Source organism: Gobius niger (genome assembly GCF_951799975.1).
Source record: "Gobius niger genome assembly, chromosome: 2".
Taxonomy (NCBI): Eukaryota; Metazoa; Chordata; class Actinopteri; order Gobiiformes; family Gobiidae; genus Gobius; species Gobius niger.
In genome coordinates, this window is record NC_136853.1 from 26,478,281 (window position 1) to 26,484,280 (window position 6,000).

Sequence of the window (6,000 nt, forward strand, 5' to 3'; positions counted from 1 at the left end):
TCTTTATGTGCAAGAAGGAAAACTAAGCCTTGAAAAGGATTTGACAAGTAAAGCACAGGATTAAATAAATTGAATCTTTATATCTATTGTTTTCAAAATTGTATAACATCCGTTATATTCTGCAAAGCAAAACAAGCTTTTAAATCAAATTAATTTAGTTCTCTTGATCTGAGGGTCTTCAGTCCTCATTAAAGCCCCTCTCTGCTCAGTGGCCCTGACCCCATCTCCACATCATTGCCTTTAAGAGGACATGCTCTGTGCCGGTGCAGGGATTACAGTGAACTAGCAGAAAACTGCACAAATACAAGGAGCCTTATACGTGTTGCTCTCAGAGTGACAGCTTTTCTAGAAGCACTGCTGCAGTTCACATATAAAAGCACTGCTCTCATTCAGGATGAAGATACTTCCACGGATTCTTTTTGGAGGGGCCTCATCTGGATGGGTCTGTTTGGCAAATATCGTCCACTGGACTGGGTTGATTGAATTTAAGATGTTTCACTTTTGTTTTTTCACACACTTGTAGTCAAATGCAAGACTGGTTAACACAAACTAGAGGCTTATTTAAACTCTGGCAGTCGGGACTTTAATAAATAAATAATCTATTCATGGTTTACACTAAAAATAGTGTCACTCTGTAAAATAGTTGTTGCTCTTGGCTCAGATGAAAGACTAGAAGATAGAGGCGAAACAATATTTTAAAATCTCTATCAGTCTGGAAAATGAGAGTCTACAGGTAAAGTGTGTGGTTTTTTTCTGCTCTGCTGTTCGTAATATTTGTATAATTAAAAAAGGGAGAAAATAACAGTATTACAAAAGTGTCAGGCCAAATACAATACTATTCAACTTACTTCTACCTTTTTGTTTTTATCCAGGGAAGTCCATAACCTCTATGTTCCTCCCATTACAGTAGTTTACATTAAGCTTTGATATTTTAAATTCGATGACAAAGTTTGATGTTACTTTATCTATTTTTATAAAGCATCCTTTGATGACAGAGTTAGACAATCAGCATCCTGGAGCCAGAGCTGTGGCCCACTCCCATCTCAATCAAAACAAGAGCAGCTTCAGACATGACTCCACGCCCGACAGAGGGTAACTCGAGCCGGGGCGGATCACACACGTCCCGAGTCCTGGAGGATGGGTGGATGAGCTTGTTGGATTTCCTTGCACCTCCTGTGCAAAAATGGATGATGAGATAAGAAAGTAAGTATTTTAAAATGATTACACCAAGGGGCCTCAATGTGCAAACCCCACTGTAATCTGTATTCTTCATTCTACACATTAGGACATTGCTGGAGCTTGTAGAGGGTGGAAAATACATTGATTTAATGTCAATTTATGTTAGGTTCCGTCTAGTCCATTTAACTTAACGCATGATTTACCAGTTTAAGAACTACCCTGGTTTATAGATTTGACAGTAATCCAGGTCATACTGAGACACTTTATCTAATCTGTGAAAGAGTGGGACACTACGAGGAAGCTGGTCAGATACTCAAATCTAAAAGCTTTAAAAGGGAAGCATGAAAATATCGATGAATATGAAGATGAAAATGGGACACAACAAAATGCAACAAAAAAGCCACAAAAACGTGATGAAAAGACAACAAAAAAGTGTCAAAAACATGATGAAAACATGACAACAAAACAGCGATGAAAAAGTGACAAAAAACGTGAAGAGAACACGCCAAAAAGCCACTAAAAAGTAATGAAAAAGCAAAATACTGTCGTTTATCAGCCCCAGTCAGCCCCTGAGTCGGGCACAGAACTTCATTGATGACTTTACAGTAAAGGATGCGTGACGTGTGAGGTCTTCACTTGTGCACTCCGTGGGCAGCCAACACTTTCAGTGCAGCTTCACAACAGAGGTCGCACCTAGAAACCGGGTGACATCACTCGTGCTTCATGTCTTCCTGTGTCTGTGGCACCATGAATGATTTATGGCTGCCATGTCTCTGAGTCTCCAGGCCACAGCAAGGAAGGCGACGAGCCACTAACATATTAGTATTTGAATAAATGCAGATCATTAGTTGGTATTTGTAGGAAAGTTAGGAACAGGAAATAAATCACGTTGCTTCATGTTTAATGATTTGTTGTATTAACAGATTATGGAGTCATTTGTCATATTAGTCCAGTTCACTATGTTTAGATTTCCACTGTTTTGTGAGATTGTCAAACCTTATGAATAAGCAATGAGAAAAACAATGTTTCCATTTGCCCTTGTCATTTGGTAAAATTGTGCAATTGACTCATCATAACAACGCCGCCCAAGAAGTGACTTCCTGTTTCGATCCAGCATGCCGAAATAAAAGCACACAGCTCGTCTCATTGATTAGTTCAGCCGGTACATTACAAGAACATTACAAGAACATAACTAAATACACACATTTTAATAGTTAGGCAGAAAGAAGTTGAACTAATAAATAAGATGGTGCTTTAATTTTGGTGTGCTGGATCGAAACAGGAAGTCACTTCAATTCCACAATTATACCAAATGACAAGGGAATATGAAAGTTGTTTTTCTCATTGCCTATACATAAGGTTTCCAAAAATACACATAGTGTCAATTATACAATTTTCCCATTAGAGTAAATGGGGAGTTCTGGTCATCGCTACGGTAACATGAAAAATATGACAAGGGTTTTATTGGCTTTTTTGATCTGAATGACCAATGGAATTTTCTGTTAAACTTTGAAAATTTCCTCCAAACTGTTTTTTACTCCCCATATAAATGTTATTATCGCACCTTTTTTTTTTTTTTTTTTACAAATCAGGGCAAATGGAAACATTGTTTTTTTTAATCTGATTGCTTATTTAATAAAGTTTTCAAAAATGCATAGTTTTGACTCTCCACAAAAATCCAGCGAAATGAGTGATCCGGACTATATGGGATAAGAAGGTCTCAGAGGAAGGCCTGATGAAACAATTTTGGCTGTTTCTTGCATTGTTTCAAAATATAAGACTAGGACACAGCTACATGTTGCATAAAATTGGATGAAATCATTACGGGATGGGGTGCACGCGGCTACACAGCATCAAACAGTCCGTTCCCTCTCTTCCACCCTCATTTTATCACCAAATCAGTTTTCTTGCAAAACCCCAGGCATATGACAAAAGACTAAACAGAGGCACGTCTGGAGACAGATTAGATGATTTAAAGGACAATTACACTGTGTGATTTGAGGCCGATGACGGACGAACAGCAGATAGGACGTCTTATCTGGAGCTGACAGATCTCAGGCCCAAGTCCAAACTCTATTTATACCACACACATTGCACACATTGCTCTAATTTTAAAATAGTTAATGGGAATGATGTATTGTATTTATTTTTTACTTGTAATGAGTTGCTTTGACAGGAAAATTTAAAGGCTAATACATCAAACTGTTTTTATGTGTTTTGGTCAAATAAGAAAATACTGTAATACAGTATTTTGAAGAATATGTTTCAACAGCTTCATTGAACAGCGCTCTTTTTGTCAGAGCTCCTAGTGTATATTATTATATACCTGTTTATTGTCCAAATATTGAAAAGTGATCATTGATAACAGTATGTCACCAAGTACAGTTTGAAATGACACCATGAGACTTCATACTTTGCATGTTCAATATCATTCACTCACTAAAACACATGAATTTAATTGATCAGGAAAGCCCTAATTGCTAACTTGTGTTCCCAATTGTGAAGTTTTCCCAGTTTCTTTGTTCCAGTTTCTTCCTTTCTGTAACAGTTTCTTTCTTGATTTAGCTGTGCAATCTTCCGGTCTTCATAAATCTTCGAAGCAACGCACCACATGTCGCGGTGGGTAATGCTATGATCTGAAAATGACTACGTTTTTATAAAGGAAAGAAACAAACTCAACTACTACTCTTCACTTCCATAAGTTCAATAAGGCCTGAAGAAAAGAAAAAACAATGACCTCACCCAATCAACTCTAACCTTGTCTAAGAGCGCTGCGTTACGTGCCTTAAGGACATCCCTCGGCTGGGTGTGCGATGCCAGCTGTCAACACCACAAGTACAATCGCCGGGTTAAACAGAGGCAGTCCTGGAACAGTTATAAATGAGCTTCTTATCGCATAGTATCGACCAATCAAATGTGCATGTTTACTGCGGTGTCATATTGGAACATGGTAATAATGGACTAAAATCTAAACATCCTGTGTGCCAAATGTACTTGTCAGCCTTATGTAACTTCTTCCCCACAGCCACTCACACAGTATGGCATACCGTACATACAATGGCATGAGTCTATTGCATTACTTTTGGACATTGAGTTGGGTGTTTCCAGCAAAGGCATATTCTGAGGCGCTAGTTGCTCTGTTAAAGTAGCTTGATCACGAATGCTGTGTAGATGTTTTTAGACCAGTGGTTCTTAATCTGTGTTTTTTGCTGCATGGTTTAGACATGGTTTACTCTTACTTTAGATCCGCGCAAGCTGTGCCGGAAAAAAATACAAGTTTGGGGTCACTTAAAGAGGGGGTATTATGCTTTTTTCAATCACATACTACAATGATGACCAAACCTTCTGTTGGTCTGTAACTGCAGTAAATTAAAATAACTGCCTTGTATGAAATTGCTCTCTCAAAATGGCTGTAGTGAATGTCTTGAAATAGGCCTCTGTCTCTTTAAGAACCTCTGGCCCTTTCCGACACGCCCCCTCCACACGCTGTCTGTGGCATCAGTGGGGAGGGGGTTCTGCTGAGGAGCAGTGGTTGGTTACTCGGCTGGTGACAAAAGGTCGGAGGCGTCTCCAGGAGGTGGGGGCGTTCCTAGGAGGACTCAGGCAAACCTATCCCTAAAATGGCTGCCATCAGAGTTTTTACAGATTACTCAAAAATACGTGAATGTACCAAGGCAACACTTCAGGCATGTTTTTAATGAGAAAAAGTCGATTTTTGCATAATACCCCCCCTTTAAAATGTGCTGTTTAAAAAAATAATAAAAGCACTGGTTCTTTCAATGAGGATAACATTAAATTAATTAGAAATACAGTCTAGACATTGTCAATGTTGTGAATGTATATTCTAGCTGGAAATGGGTGAGTTCTAATGGAATACCTATAGGTGTGCAGAGGTGCATGTCGAGCAACCATCACTCCAGTATTCTGGTGGTACATTGTGTTACCACCAGAATACTGGTGGTAACACAAGTATGGTAATCATGTTAAAGGGTAATTGATGATTAGAAAACCCTCACGCAATTATGCTAGCACTGCTGAAAACTGTTGATTAGAGAAGCTAGAACTGGCCTGGGTGACCCTAAACTTGTGTGTATATTTATTTATAAATACAAACAGTTACAATAAACAACTTTAAACCAGTCATTGTTAAACTATGTTTTTTTTCTGTCATTTTAGCTTAAGGGAACAGGCCACCGTCTTTCCATACTGAGATATGTTCTTACCTGAGCTTAGACGAGTTGATACGTACATGTCTGATCTTTGTGTGTGAGCTCAGTTAGGGCTGTGCAATTTATCGAAATTCAATTCCGATTCCGATTATTACACTAGACGATCACAAAAATAGCATAATCGAGAACAAACGATTATTATTAAGGATGCTCTCCCGCTCGTCCATCCAAAGCGCAAAATGTCCGTCCTGCGCGTTTTGTGTGAGCGCGTCTGATCAGCTGAAACACCAGCGCAGCCTGACAGAGCTGTAAATAATATCGTACTAATATTTTTTATACCTAACTCTTGAGATAACGCCACTGTTAAGAGCTCACCTTGTGCTGAAAGAACAGCTGTTTTAGAAGCCTTGACATCCTTTGCTCAGGCACTGGTTTTGTTTAGTAGAAAAGTCTAAAACTCTTCTTCAGGAGCAGATCTCAACGGAGCTCAAACAAACTGTTATTATTTCATGCCACTGAGATGATTGTTTCTGTTCCCTTCGCATTTCACATTCGCATTTAAAGGCTCATGCTTTGGTTTGACATAAAAACATTAGCGCTGTGTGATGATGTCATCAGGCCGCGCGGCTCTGTTGGACAGGTGTGAGGGCTG